The sequence below is a fragment of the Schistocerca gregaria genome, unplaced genomic scaffold (genome assembly GCF_023897955.1).
Source record: "Schistocerca gregaria isolate iqSchGreg1 unplaced genomic scaffold, iqSchGreg1.2 ptg000247l, whole genome shotgun sequence".
Taxonomy (NCBI): domain Eukaryota; kingdom Metazoa; phylum Arthropoda; class Insecta; order Orthoptera; family Acrididae; genus Schistocerca; species Schistocerca gregaria.
Genome location: NW_026061756.1, coordinates 1,327,501 through 1,344,370, shown reverse-complemented (window position 1 = coordinate 1,344,370; position 16,870 = coordinate 1,327,501). Strand labels below are relative to the sequence as shown.

Below are 16,870 nucleotides of genomic sequence, written 5' to 3'. Positions count from 1 at the left end.
GATGGGACTACTGCTGTACTCAATCCCATCAACGCTCAGTTTGAGTCAGAGCAGTCTGCGTGAAGGTGGGAGTGTGCAGCAGCTTGTGTTCTTATGTTCTTATAGACCGTAGATTGACAGTCAGAATGATTGCTGACGAGCTGTCAATCCCTAAAACAATCATTCTCAAAAACTTGAAATGAAGAAATTATGTGCAAAAATTGTACTGAAGCTCTTGACGCTGGAAAAGAAAGCAAAGAGGGTTGAGTGCTGTGTGGATTCGTTGGACGCATAGGAATGAGGGGACTTTCTCAACCGAGTCATCACTGGAGATGAGTCCTGGTTTTAGAAATTCGATGTGGAGCTCAAATCTCAAAGCAAGGAATGGAAACTAGCAGGAGAACCGAGAACAAAAAATTCCTGAAAATCAAGGTTCGATGTGAAGACTGTTGATTGTTTTCTTTTATTCAAGGAGCATTGTCCCTCGCAGCCAGACAGTGAACGGAAATTTTTACATTGAAGTTCTGACATGTCTCGGAGCTCATGTGGCAAGAGTTTGACTGAAGTGGGCAAAGGGGGCAGGTGGATCCTTCATCACAGCAATGTGCCCGCTCACATGTCGCTCGTTGTGTGCGGGTTTTTGGCCCGAAGCTCAATCACCATGACAGACCACCCGATTTAGCCCCATGTGACTTCATGTTCTCCAAAATGCAAAATGGTGCTTCGGGGGTGGCACTTGGGAGATGTGGAAGCCATCAAGGCGGAAACAACACGGCAACTGAACAACATCACAACTGTAGACTTTCAGCAATGTTATCAACAGTGGCAACGGTGTTGCCAGAAGTGTATCACATCTCAGGGTGAGAACTTCGAAGGAGACCGTATTGTAATATCTGAATAATTGTAAAATAAAGTTATTATTCAACTTTTTCCGGGCAAACTTCGTAGATTAGGAAATGAGACACTGAAGATAATAGAAGTGTTTTGTTATTTGGGTGACAAAATTATTGATGATGGCTGACACAGAGAGGATATAAAAAACTGGCTTGACTGTACAATGGACAGAATATCGGAAAAAAAGGAATATGTTAAGAGTGGATATAAATTTAAATGTTAAGGAGTCTTTTTCCGGTAGTATCTTTTGAAATGTTTTTCTAGAAAGATATTTTGATGATTACGTGGATAAAACATAAAGGTAAACTCTGTCCATCGGTACTGGCCGGCCACCGTGTCATCATTTGCCAATGATGTCCATCACACCACTATGCTGCCTGTGCAGTTTTCTTGACCTCGAGCCCTGCTTGCTTGAGAAGCTCCTCAGTTGGTATCACAAGGGTGAATTTACACCGTTCCAATTCTCTCACCCAGAAAAATCCCTGGCAGTACCCGGAATCTAAACCTGCATCCTCTCCATGATAGGCAGCAGCAGTGAACACTAAGTTACAGAGGTAGTCAATAAGTGGATAGATGACTACTACTGGTACTAGGTACCCTCTGCACTGCACCTATAGGTGGCTTATGGAATAATTATGCTGTTACAGATCAAATTACTAGGGACATAGTACTGAAATAAATTTTCAGCACAACATGAGTAAAAGAAGGAACTGGTTGATAAAACATACCCTGATGCATCAAGGAATCATCAATTTGGTGTTGGTGGAATTTGAGTGAGAGGAGGAACAACTGTTGAGGGGGGAAATGCAGTAAGCAGGTTCAAGTAGATGAAGGCTTGCATATGATAGACTAGCATAGAGAGCTGCATCAAACCAGTCTTTGGACTGAAGACCACAAAAACAAAAACAGTTGGCTGTGTGTAGGTATTTTCTGTGGTCAGTAAAGCAATGAGAAATGATTTTCTGATTAAGAAAAGTGCCGACACTATACATTAATGTGGTGTAAAATGTTTCTTGAGCTGTTTATGAAGCCAGAGAAATCTTATATTAGTTCTTTTGGCATGAAAAACCTGTACACGATGATTAAACTACGCCTACCCATGGGTTTTATGCAACTTGCAATGCCTACAAATGTCATGGGCAAGATTTTCATTTCTCTCACCCACTACATGCAAATTACTAGTCCTACATTAAAAAAATGAACAGGATCTTTTTGTGGGAAATGTAATGTAGTCATTTCTTTTTGGGAGGGGAGGGGATATATTTTTGCTAGAGGCCATAGTTTTTGTTAAATAATTCAAAAAGTACAAGACAGGCATTCAAATGCCTTTTTTCTTGAATGCCACAGAAAGTGTGGTCTCCAACAAAGTACAAAATGTAATGTAGTTAATTTTGATACAAAAAGGTTCTGTTCATTGTTTTTGCAGGACTAACAGTGTGCATGTAGGGGGGACAGGAGAGGAGAGGAGAGGAGATTAAAATCATGGGTGTGGTTCTTGAAGATGTTGCAGGTTCTATAAAACTTTATGGCAGGGGCAGCTGAATAACCCTGTCTATGATCCAGAAGATTCAACCACATGGCTGCTGATAGAAAATAGGTGGTTCATATTGGCTTTGCGTATCCCCATTACGTGACTGCTGTAAAGAAGAGGATGTGGGGTGTTCTCTGTCAACTTTTATACCCACATTGGTATGCCAAAAGGTATTAAAATATACAAGGCATGCCAGGAAAGTAAGTACCATTGTGGGAAAGGACTCATGAAAACATTTCTTCAGACCGTAAGAGCCACCACTGTTCAGACATTTGTCATAGCAGTAATCCAACTTTTCTATGTCATTTTCATATAAAGATAATACCAGTTAAGACCTCCAATACTGATCACACTTGCTTACATCATCATAGGTGTTCAAGCACCTTCATCCTGACTGATGATGAAGTAAAAGTGGTAGTCCGAAGATGTGAGATCAGCACTGATTGGCAGGTGGTCTCACTGTTGCCAACTGAATTGTTTAGTAAGGTTTTCAGTGCCACCAGCAGAAATGAAGCATCATAATGATTCAATAGAGAGTTTTGCATCTTTTGTTTTGAATAGTGTGATGGAGTTCTCTCGGTGCTGTGCAGTATCATACCGCTTTCATGGTTTCAGCTCTGAGGAGGAACTCAACAAGCAGAATGCCTTGTTGGTCGTAGAATCTATTTCACCTGACTTTTTGCACTTGCAACTTCATAATGATTTCTTTTTTTGGGGTGGTGGAGGATTGTCGGACTGTCAGTTCCTTCACTCCATAGATTGTTGATTTTATTTTGGAGTGTCATGAAGACCCCAATTTTCATCACCAGTCACGATTCTATTTAAGAACTCATCTTCCTTATCACTGTATTCAGTGCTGAAATGTCAAAACTCTGCCAAGGTACATAATTTTGTAAGCATTTTTCAAACGCAATTCACCAAAATTTAAGCAATTTATGACTGAATCATGCAAAACAGTTTTTGAAATACATTATTATTGTGAACCATGTGTTTTCTCACACATACCATCAGTGACAACAGAAGGCTGTCCAACACATGCTTCTTCAACTGTCTCATCCACTTTCTCACCGTAAATGTCTACAAGTTGATGAATTTCAGCTGGCTTAATGTTCTGTGTGTTGGAACTAAACATAACAGAGCACACTTCACAGTCACTGGGCTCAGAGGTTGTCCTAAAGATTTTGACGGATCACTAACAAATATAAATACCACAAAATTGAGCTGCACTGTCAAGACAATGAACCAGAGAAATGTGTGAACCTACAACACAAGTGCTGCAGTGGCAGTAGAATGATTTGGCAATTACTTTCAGGATGCACCTCATACTTCTTCAATGGAAGTGCCTGTCACGTTTTAATGTAAATTTTTGCTTATGATGGAAACTATGTTTAAGCAGAGAGAGAGAGAGAGTGTGTGTGTGTGTGTGTGTGTGTGTGTGTGTGTGTGTGTGTGTGTGTGTGTGTGTGTGTGTGTGTGTGTGTGTGTGTGTGTGTGTGCGCGCGCTTTCTGACTTACCTTAGTCAAGCTCTAACTCTTCTGTTCTATACAGCTACTTGCTTTTATCCTGAGGTGGTTACTCTCAGGCCTGCTTGGGCTTAAAGCTGGTTCATTAGAAATGAAGCTGCTCCAAAAAAATTGTATATATTGTGTAAAAAAATATCTACATTTACAAAGAATTTGTCGTGTCAGAGGAGATAGAGATGTTAGTAATGGTCGAGATATGGTGTGACTATTGGTTTAGGGGCCTTTCTGAAAATATCGCTTGTCTACTATATGGCACAACTGGAAAATGCTTGCTCAAAACAACCAAGTGTGATTAATGACAGTGCATTCAGCTGAACTGGTAACCAGTGCTTCATATACCAACATCGTCTCCCCCTATAAAAAGCTTCTTTTTCTCTCCTAAACACTTGAAAAGTGTGTGTATGTATTTTTTTGTTTTAATGCACCCTGTATATGAAAAGAGCTGTCACCACTACGTACACTGCTTACATGGTGTTGATTTGCACACAGATTTATGGTTGTTCCACTGGAAAGCTTACCAAGACATTTACAGCATAAAACCGATACCAGCTTGTATTTTAAAAATGTACACAGCTGAAAGGTAGAACAACATTTTAAAATGTGTAATTATAATATTCATGTAACTGATATTATTTAATGATAAGGCTTCTGGGATAAGCTGTGAAGTAATCACTCCATGCTGTACAGAAAAACAAAGCAGTCTGAACAGCCTCACTTAATATTTCTCATATACGGAATAGGTAATGGGAACAAAGGAACCAACAAAATTAAGAAGAACATTAGATTTTTTAAAATTCATCTATCTTTTACAGAAAAGAACATTAAATTTCAACCATAAATGTTTCGTAGGCATGTTACTACATTAACAAACACTGCATTATAATTTGTGACCATACATTATGTATATTTTTTCACTGAAAAAGTCTTTAGTAACAATGCACTACACTTGTTACAAGAAACATTGTGTCCTGTCTTATTCAGTTGTCTGTTTTACTTCTTTAATTATTTGGCACTTCAGTTCCATGCAACACTATTTAATATGCAGCTATATACATGATTACTTTTATTACTTAAAGGTTAATTTTATCATCAATGTGTGCCGATGGTCACTTGGTGGCTGTCTACAATCTCCCTGCAGTCTGTCACTGCTACATAGTGTTGAAACCATAGGCTAGGTGGAAGACTCACTTGACGAAAAATTGTTAGAACTACCTACCTACATACGTACGTACATGGGTGAAAATCAGTTCTGCTCATCCCAAAAAAATTTATTGTGCACTTCTGTTCCAAATGACAACTTAAATGAAAGTTCACATCTACAATAATTTCACCAATAAGGTGGGCTACAAATAGGTTGTAATATTCTGACCTGAGTAACTCTTGAGCAAGTAGAGCTACATAATATGTGCTTTTGTTTTTATACGAACTGACACTAGTCATGTTTACAATAGAAACAATAATTAGGCCCAATATATTTAAAATTGTATGCCTACAGCCAGAATGTACTACTTGTTGAAAATGAAAATTCATCAAAATACTTGTAGTACACACTGAAATACCTTGCATCCATTCTCTCTTGCTGCAATAAAGATAAATCTCATAGCCAAAGGCAGTTGTACATTGTTGTGGGGAACTAGAATAGCTAGTAAATGTAACTAAATAATATCTGTGTTCATTTGAGTTTGTTTCACCAAGATCCAGATTATGTTGTCCCCTTGTTCTCACATTAACCGATTAGTTTTCAATTTTGGCCATTGTTCATTGTTATTGGCAATAACTTTATTAGCTCTGATGACAATACAAAACTCAATAAACAAGTCAATGCAATCTGTGCCAGCACTTACCCATTAAAACAAAACCTCTTTCAAATTTTGTTTACATTCAGTGCTATTCATTTTGTTCTAAGGCTTGTGTTTAGTATAAATAACCAATGGTGCATCTGTAGGCCTTACCAGTTTCAATATTAAAACTGCCTCAATTTGATCCCATAGATTGCCACTTTACTGATGTGGCATTTAATAAATTAAAAAGAGCATCTCTCTTGAAATATTTACAAACTGAATACTGCTGAACAACACGTATGTACATTTTGACACAGTTATACAATTGAAAATGTTGACAGATGCTCCTAAAATTTCTTTTGCAACCTGAGTACTGAAACATGTTCTAGGAAAATGTTAAAATTCTACAAGAGGCTCTACACTGGAAGACACTGTTTCATTTTGATATTACTGCAGAAGGGCAGGAGCAAGATAAGGTACTTTTAGGTTCCAGTACTGACCATGGTCTTACTATCATCCAGTTAGAAACATTCACACAATGTTAGTCACAGCAGAAGCACTTCCACTACAATGGTTGTGACAAGTATGCTCCTAAACCCTATTGTTCTCATTTACTTTTTTGTGGTTTACATTGTTCATTGATAAACAATGGCATCCTAGCAGACACTGTAGAAATAAACTTCTTTGGACCAAGTACATGTTAAATGTTTATTAGTATTTCTGTCACAACAATAGAAGGTAAGTAAGGTTGCTCCACACTGAAATTATAAAAAGTTTTACTGCGAACACCAGTTGTTCTGCTCCAAAATCAAACTAAATTATCAGGTCTTCTGTGCTGTCTGCAAGTTCCTTTATGTTGGGAGCATAGGTTTTACAGAGTTTTATGAAGCAGTGCTTAATAGAGAAGTTTTCTAGAACTTGTGATTTAGTAGAAAGCAAAGAAAAAACTAAAAGCCAAGGAAGTGAGAAATTAGAATGTGTGAGAATCACTCCAATCAGGCCATTGGCTATATAATCTTGGTGATGCATGGAACTGGGTTCTCAAGGCTGAGAAGAGTCTGAAAGATCTAGTGACACTGATAGCACAAAGTAAAGATTATGTATGCCAATCAAGGACTGTTTAAGACAATGACAGTTGGTCCTCTTGACTAGGGACACAAGAGAACAAGCCACCCCCTCCGCTCCCCCCCACCACTGAAGAAAGGGAAAAATATTGTGAACTGCCATGCCAGATAGACAAATATATAAATTCATTATCTGAACATGTAACAGGTATTGACTAGTAATAAGTTTCGCCAAAGCCAGTTGTCATTGGTTACAAAATAATAGTAGGCTGTAATGATTTCAATCATATCTCGCTTCAGCTCGTACAATTTATAACTTTAGCATTCTGTTGTTATTAGTGCATTGCTTAACAAATCAAAGTAGTAAACAACAGTTAGCCAAGACACAAGCAATCATAGCATCCACAATGGTTCAATTTTCACTTTCACAAAAAGAAAACCAGACTGTCTGTGGGTTCGGTGTTAAGCAGGAGTCAAAACCTTGTCAGTGGTCTCGCTGTGAGACTCGAATGCATCCTAATCCCCGTGCTTACATTACTGGGTTTTGAGAGAACTGTCAGGAGGCGGCAGTGTTCTGCTTGGTAGGTTGCGCAGGTCCTGAAACACACAAAGTGTATCAAAAGTTGTTATTGGGACAGTAATGCATTAAGTCACTAGAAACTGCTTTCAAGTAGGACCACTGTACTGAATAACAACCAGAAGCATTTCTATAAGTAATGTATATGAGTGCAGCTTATGGAAACTATAAGAACACCAGTTCGAATTTCCTTTCTTACCTGCATGACAGATTATAGCACAACGTACATTAAGTTTATTCATTGTGGCTGTTTACAACTGTTTATTCAGTGTAAATGCAGAAAATTGGAACACTCATTTCATTTTATTGAACAGAATAACGAAAGGAAAAAGAAAATGTAGCAGAATAATTTACACCACAAAATTCAATTCACATCACGTCACTGTAGAAATGAAACACCAGAAAACATTAACAAAACTGTATATAAAGATGCTGAAATTTCCAGGAAGCCGACAATTGCAAGTGTTACTCTTCTTGCTATCCAGATCAATATAAAAAAGTGTTAAGAAGAATGTTTTAGCACGTGATTGAAGATTAAATGAAACAAAAATTGTAGAATCAGCTGGCTCCAATAATGAATACAATGCTGCTGTAATACATTAACTAAACAAACCAATTTCTGGACCACCACCCACAAACAGGAAGTTCTCGAAACAAATCGATATCTCGAAACAAATCGATATCTCGAAATATATCGATATCTCGAAATATATCGATATCTCGAAATATATCGATATCTCGAAATATATCGATATCTCGAAATATATCGATATCTCGAAATATATCGATATCTCGAAATATATCGATATCTCGAAATATATCGATATCTCGAAATATATCGATATCTCGAAATATATCGATATCTCGAAATATATCGATATCTCGAAATATATCGATATCTCGAAATATATCGATATCTCGAAATATATCGATATCTCGAAATATATCGATATCTCGAAATATATCGATATCTCGAAATATATCGATATCTCGAAATATATCGATATCTCGAAATATACCGATATCTCGAAATATACCGATATCTCGAAATATACCGATATCTCGAAATATACCGATATCTCGAAATATACCGATATCTCGAAATATACCGATATCTCGAAATATACCGATATCTCGAAATATACCGATATCTCGAAATATACCGATATCTCGAAATATATCGATATCTCGAAATATACCGATATCTCGAAATATATCGATATCTCGAAATATATCGATATCTCGAAATATATCGATATCTCGAAATATATCGATATCTCGAAATATATCGATATCTCGAAATATATCGATATCTCGAAATATATCGATATCTCGAAATAAATCGATATCTCGAAATAAATCGATATCTCGAAATAAATCGATATCTCGAAATAAATCGATATCTCGAAATAAATCGATATCTCGAAATAAATCGATATCTCGAAATAAATCGATATCTCGAAATAAATCGATATCTCGAAATAAATCGATATCTCGAAATATATCGATATCTCGAAATATATCGATATCTCGAAATATATCGATATCTCGAAATATATCGATATCTCGAAATATATCGATATCTCGAAATATATCGATATCCCGAAATATATCGATATCTCGAAATATATCGATATCTCGAAATAAATCGATATCTCGAAATATATCGATATCTCGAAATATATCGATATCTCGAAATATATCGATATCTCGAAATATATCGATATCTCGAAATATATCGATATCTCGAAATATATCGATATCTCGAAATAAATCGATATCTCGAAATAAATCGATATCTCGAAATAAATCGATATCTCGAAATAAATCGATATCTCGAAATATATCGATATCTCGAAATAAATCGATATCTCGAAATATATCGATATCTCGAAATATATCGATATCTCGAAATATATCGATATCTCGAAATATATCGATATCTCGAAATATATCGATATCTCGAAATATATCGATATCTCGAAATATATCGATATCTCGAAATATATCGATATCTCGAAATATATCGATATCTCGAAATATATCGATATCTCGAAATATATCGATATCTCGAAATATATCGATATCTCGAAATATATCGATATCTCGAAATATATCGATATCTCGAAATATATCGATATCTCGAAATATATCGATATCTCGAAATATATCGATATCTCGAAATATATCGATATCTCGAAATATATCGATATCTCGAAATATATCGATATCTCGAAATATATCGATATCTCGAAATATATCGATATCTCGAAATATATCGATATCTCGAAATATATCGATATCTCGAAATATATCGATATCTCGAAATATATCGATATCTCGAAATATATCGATATCTCGAAATAAATCGATATCTCGAAATAAATCGATATCTCGAAATATATCGATATCTCGAAATATATCGATATCTCGAAATATATCGATATCTCGAAATATATCGATATCTCGAAATATATCGATATCTCGAAATATATCGATATCTCGAAATATATCGATATCTCGAAATATATCGATATCTCGAAATATATCGATATCTCGAAATATATCGATATCTCGAAATATATCGATATCTCGAAATAAATCGATATCTCGAAATAAATCGATATCTCGAAATAAATCGATATCTCGAAATAAATCGATATCTCGAAATAAATCGATATCTCGAAATAAATCGATATCTCGAAATAAATCGATATCTCGAAATAAATCGATATCTCGAAATAAATCGATATCTCGAAATAAATCGATATCTCGAAATAAATCGATATCTCGAAATAAATCGATATCTCGAAATAAATCGATATCTCGAAATATATCGATATCTCGAAATATATCGATATCTCGAAATATATCGATATCTCGAAATATATCGATATCTCGAAATATATCGATATCTCGAAATATATCGATATCTCGAAATAAATCGATATCTCGAAATAAATCGATATCTCGAAATAAATCGATATCTCGAAATAAATCGATATCTCGAAATAAATCGATATCTCGAAATATATCGATATCTCGAAATATATCGATATCTCGAAATATATCGATATCTCGAAATATATCGATATCTCGAAATAAATCGATATCTCGAAATAAATCGATATCTCGAAATATATCGATATCTCGAAATATATCGATATCTCGAAATAAATCGATATCTCGAAATAAATCGATATCTCGAAATATATCGATATCTCGAAATATATCGATATCTCGAAATATATCGATATCTCGAAATAAATTTCGAGATATCGATATCAATCGCCTTTTTCTGCTACACTTATGTGTCAACGCGCGCCGACCTCGGGAAACGCGCGCCGACCTCGGGAAACGCGCGCCGACCTCGGGAAACGCGCGCCGACCTCGGGAAACGCGCGCCGACCTCGGGAAACGCGCGCCGACCTCGGGAAACGCGCGCCGACCTCGGGAAACGCGCGCCGACCTCGGGAAACGCGCGCCGACCTCGGGAAACGCGCGCCGACCTCGGGAAACGCGCGCCGACCTCGGGAAACGCGCGCCGACCTCGGGAAACGCGCGCCGACCTCGGGAAACGCGCGCCGACCTCGGGAAACGCGCCGAACTCGATGTTACAGGTAATTCATTTACAATAATCTACATGTACTGCACAATGAGAAGAGACTGTCAACCTCAGCACTTTGAAGTAGTGCACAGCCAGGATGACAGGTTGCATTGCTGTTTCTAATCCTCTGGTGCTTCAGCTGCAGAATCCATAACTGCCTCGAATGAGAATGGCAGGAATGAACATCCTGCAGCAGTATAGAACTTACTCGATCTCCACCCTGCACAGAAAATAACGAGGCACTATTATTTCTTATTCTCACCGAACTACAGAAGCCTGTAATGGACATTATGGCGATGTCACCACCTTCACCAGTGAAAGTTATTAGTAGCAATTGAGACAAGAGAAGGTGGCCAGTTATTAATTTGTTTTTCAAAAGTCATTTCATTGTTTATGGGAATCTTTAACTATCATAATGTACTGTCTAAAAGATGTCAACTTTGGAGACTATGTATAATTAGAGCTTTGTCTTTTCCATTCCGAGTTTGTTTATAATGGTATCAAGGGAATCAGATCCACTGGGCATTTAGAGCAACCTGCTTTATACATCAGCAGGCAGTAGGCACAGTATTTGACTGACTTCTTATGTTAGCAGTATGTTAAGCTTGTTTCTCACAAAAAAAGCTTGAATGGGGGTCAAAACCAATACAACCAGTACAAGCCTCATAGACTGTGCAGCACAGGATCTGTGCTTCATTTCTCTGGAAGGTGGCCGGATGTCAACTTTCCCTCCAATGACTTCACAGCACTCATTACACTGGCACCTTACTAGAATATAAATAAACTTGATGGAAGTACACTGCAGCCTTACACCTGAAGGTGATTGGCATACTTCCTCAGTGCCAACACCATTTAGTGTAACACACATCTGTCATCTTGTAATGTCACAACATCAAAGGCATGTTTTTTAAAATGTTTTCATGACAGTTGCGTATCATGCACACGCACTACACCCCCCCCCCCCCCCCCCCCCCACACACACACAGTCAAAAATTGATAAACATTTTTACACTGCTTCACAGTCAATATAAATAAATTTTGTCTTTTTTTCAACCTCTAGATGGGCAGTGTCAAATATTTAAATATATAATTTATAAATATAAAAGTCACATACACAGAAAATCTTGAGTGGAAAAAGAATGATACAAAGTGAAAAAAGAATACAAATGAAAAAAATTTACTCAGTGATTAACAAGTTGTGACAAAGGAAAAAATTTAGATTTAAAACCATTAATGGAATAAAAGTAATAAAGGCATTGACAAAAATTTAGCGCCATTATTAGTTTCAAATCTACAACCTTACCCTATTTGTTATACCATGTAACAAGCCAATATACTATTATATTTTAATTCTATTGAGTATCACATAAAATTCCGATTTTTTCCATTGATTACTCCCAGAATAGGTCCCACAGGGGTGAGTGACTAAGTGCAATACCTGGTATCTTAACTTACATCATCATACAGATTGTTTCACTAACAGTCAATCTCACCTCTGAGGATCTCTCCTTTTAAGTGCTCATCTACTGCCGAATGCCCCTATTACACAATGATGGGACACCTTTACTCTTTCTGCTGTTCACTGTACATGTCCATTAAATATGAAATTATATTGGAAGTAACAGTACTGACCAAATTCCACAATCTGTATTAAATACTTTAACAAAGTTAAACACCTGGTTTGATTTAAGTTTGTTGAAATTAAACATGGAAAAGAATGAGTTAATGAGTAAATCAAAACAAGCAATATTATATCTAGGACAGCCACAGAAACCAGGATTTACAATTTATTACTTTCAGTGGCACCTCTATGGAATATAATTTTTCCTACTCTATGTTTAAAATATATTGCCATAGTACAATAAATTATTTGAAAAACAAGTAAAAGATAACCACATATACTTAACGGGCATGCACCAGTGACAGTGCCCAAAGTCACAGATACAAGGCAGTGTGAGAGCCTAGCACGTACTCCATCGTGTGGATGCCCTGATGGATGAAGATTTCTCCCAGGTCGTGGTCTTCACTGCTCTGCGGCACGTGAGCCCCATCTTTACTGTCCTTAGTGTGCTGTCCCTGACATCGATCCCACCTCCGCATCCATGCCATTCTCTGCAGGTACGGGATGTCTTGAAAGTTGGGTAAAGTCAGAAGATTGTCTGTTAAATGAAAGAGCAAACTGACTCAACACAGTATCATCTCCTGCGAGATATTTACCCTCAAATGTGTCAAAACATTGCAGGGGGTACAGATTATTACTCACCAGTTGGTGGGCTTTGCGGTGCCTCATTATCGAAACATTGGGTTTTGCAAGAAGTATCCAAGGCACACACAGTAGGGCAAGAACAAAGAGCCTCTGCAAGCCTTTCTGCAATACAGAAGAAAGACAAAATTATGCAATACTAAAAGTAATGGAAAAATGCAAAACTGGTGAAATTACTTTCCAGAACAAGTTGTTTGAAAACACACATTAAAACTATTTGAGGTAAGACTAATAATGTAGAGTGAAACCAAACAAATTCAATGAAACATTTTTCCACTCTTGCTCACCTGTCCACTGTACATGAACTCATCGCAACCTTTTGGAGGAACAATACCTTTGAACAATACCATATTGATGAAAGTGATTGAAATTGATGGAGCACACGCAGGGCCTGATGTGAAACCTGAAAAAAGAAAAGTTGTGTTTAGTCATCTATCAAATCACAAGCTATAAATTCATTCTAATGCTCCGAAAGTGAAAGCCAAGACGACTTTAACAAAACCTCCACTAATCACAAATGCTGTCTACTATAGTAGAAGTTTAAAATGCCAAAAATTTAATTCTCACTTACCAAATGTCAGTTCATAGTTCATCCATTTGACAAACATCAAGATACATGTGAAGAGGAACAAGAAGATAAAAAAATTGTGTCAGACAAACTTGCATATGATGGAATTTTTGAAATACCTGGAGAGCAGAAATGGAGCCATGTAAATAAAGTAGCCTTATCATCACCTGTTTAATAAACACGGAGTCAATACTCTATTGTAAACAAATATGAGAGTCATGTGAATTACTCAAATGGACGCTGATGAAAACTAACATCAAAATTAACACAAGTACACTATATACCAAAAGGAAAATTCAGTTCAGAAAATCACCAAAACATAGCTTCAGCTGGCAAAATACAAAGTACTGCCGATGGATAAACTTAAAAGAATGGGAAACTATTACAAGTGTGGGGAACATACGAGTTCCTTCATTAGAGATGAAAGTGGCATTAGGTTGGGAAGGCTGGAAAGGAGTGGCAACTTGCTCAGACCCACCTATTGTAAGCATGATAGGAGGCAGAGATGTTTGAGAAAGTAGGAAGTCAAAAGTAGGCACTACAGCAGCATCATATAGAAGGGATAGTGTGAAAATCCAACACTACTACTCACTCTTACCTGCTTTGTCACTAACCTTTGTTTCATCTTTTTCTCAACAGCTAGGCCGTTCACAACCTGGCCTCAGACACTGACCTCACTTCAACTATGTCCGCCCTATCTAACTGCTCTCCTAAAGAAGTTCTCGAAGTGTGTGTCTTCTTCTTCTAGTGCTTCTATCAGTGATACTCAGAATTTCATCATCAGAAAGTAAGTGCAAGGTTGGATCAAATATATATCGAAATTTTGGTTTTGTGTGCCTTTTTGTAAACAGGGAATGGTGCGATCTCTCCTTGTTGCTTTGGTTTCCAATGGCTGTTCTCCACGGCTAGTTGACTGAAGAAACAGTAACGTCAGAGCAAAAGGTAGTGTCCTATGTTGCACAACACATAATAAAGTTTGTCATAATAAAGGTTGTAAAACTGTTCAACTTTTTGGAAGGACTTGCAGCAGAGTTCAGAGACTACACCCTGAGAAAGACTGAAGAGTATGCATGGCACAAACATTTGTACCAGAACAACAAGCAATTGAGAAGGAAATTCGCCAACTTCGCACAAGGACTACCATGACAACATCCACGCTGTTTCTTCAGTCAGTTGACCTCACAGAAAAGTAATTTTGTGGATATGAATTTTTCTAAAGCTTAAATAAATTTAAGACAATTCTGGTTTATATTCAATTAACTCTCTTACTGACCAACCTGTCACGTATATATTTTCTAGGACATACGGAACCGAGGATATTAGTGAGAGAATTCTAGTGAACTACAAATACATACAAGCTCTGATATATCATTGGATAACATGGGATTTATCAATTTTGATGCATCAAGAAAACATACACATCACAGCTTCATTCTCTTAATCCTGCTCTGAGCAAGTTAACAGTTACTTCCATGATACCAATCGCAAGTTGCAAAATGAGAAGATAAGCTGTGTCTAGGAACAAGTAAGGATGAGCAAAGATATGGAAAGGAGGGAGGTTAGTGTTCAACAACCCATACACAATGGACATCTACAGTCTGGGCAAAATGAATGGCACAGAAAATTATAGTAAGAATGATGTGGGATTTTAGTTTTTATGCACTACAGTACCTCTTTGGTACCATTTTGCCACTAAGTTTTGCATTGTACACTTTGCTGGACATTTCACCAAAATACTTCCAGTCAATCTCTTACACTAACAGTCCTGCACATGTTTTCCATGAACTTTTTTGTTTGTGTGTTGTACTCATCTAGTCAGTAAACACATGTGCTCATCTTAAACATAATGACACGCGCAAGTACTCAACACAGCATGAGGGACAGACACTTGCAGACATGTACTAACAATCGATTGATGCATCAAAATCACGCTTTCCAGCTTTTATGATGAGCAGCCCCCTGTTTAACAACAGTCAGCTCCATGTCAAGTCTTACAAATATTTGCTGTGGCCTTGAAGAAATCATCAATGCATACCTATAGCAAGACAGCCAAATGAGATCTGAACCTCCATCTTATTTCCTTAAGGGGTACAACAATTTAAAAAAAATCTCATTTGAAGATTAGTTGCTTTCCAAGCATTCTTAAATACGAGACATTTATGTTTTATTCACAAATTTGTTGGCAGCTAAGTGCATAGCGTAAGCAGAATAAAATCATGATGATTTTTTGAATCTCACTAGAAGCATAACATTCATTCTTACTTTTCTGAATTTCTCATTAACTAACAGAAATGTTAACAAATAATATGGACTCAAATTTGTTAATAACAATTTATCTATTTATTTTTAATTACTATCTGCATGAAAATCCAAGTACTCACAAATTAAATTTTGTTACACAAATGTGAAACATCAGTTTGAAAAAACAAAACATTATTTGAATCTAGAGGTTTACTCAAGCAAGCCAGAAGCCATTCAAAATTCTACCATATTATGTGATACCACTAAAACCACAATTTACATGGTTTACATAATCAACTACATTATCTTGGCCCAGAACTGGGCCACAGCAACTATACTGCCTTCAGTCTTCATCAGCTATCCATCACTACATGACTGCACAACTCAGGGCAGATGGGCAGTGGCACAGATGATCCATTGTTTGTTGTCCTCCACATTTTACAGTGCCATTCCACTGGAAGATTTCCATTTGACAAGATGGTCCCTGGATTTACAAACACCCGATCTTAGCCTCTTTAGTCATCTTGGCTGATCAACCTAAAGTACTTCCAGATGGTACAAATGCAGAAAGTTTACCCACCTTTGAAGTGTGTCACATCTACCTGCCTACATTTCTCTGCCAGTGCATGGAGACATGTAGTGTGGACGTTTAAGTAAAGAAACTACTTCTGGAGCTCTACCTGTATTTTGGTGGTGTCATTTCAGATAAAACTCAAGATTTTAATAGTGTCTCTACCACTTGTCTTCAGGGATAAAATGAGTGTCACATTTGGTTCTGTGTTCTGCTTCTGACACAGACAAGCCAGCATGGTTTGAAACCTACCACAGGAGAGTGTCACAG

The 16,870-nt window shown here is 37.0% G+C and overlaps 1 long non-coding RNA gene across 1 annotated transcript in view; it reads right to left on the bottom strand.

Annotated features, from left to right (window-relative positions):
• Nucleotides 1-13,240: 13,240 nt before the first annotated feature.
• Nucleotides 13,241-16,870, bottom strand: part of LOC126305097 (uncharacterized) — a 12,688-nt gene continuing 9,058 nt past the window's right edge. The window contains exons 2-3 of the long non-coding RNA XR_007553310.1: nucleotides 13,508-13,623; nucleotides 13,241-13,325 (exon numbers count right to left, since the gene is read on the bottom strand). This is a non-coding gene — a long non-coding RNA (uncharacterized LOC126305097). The remainder of the gene's footprint in view (nucleotides 13,326-13,507; nucleotides 13,624-16,870) is intronic.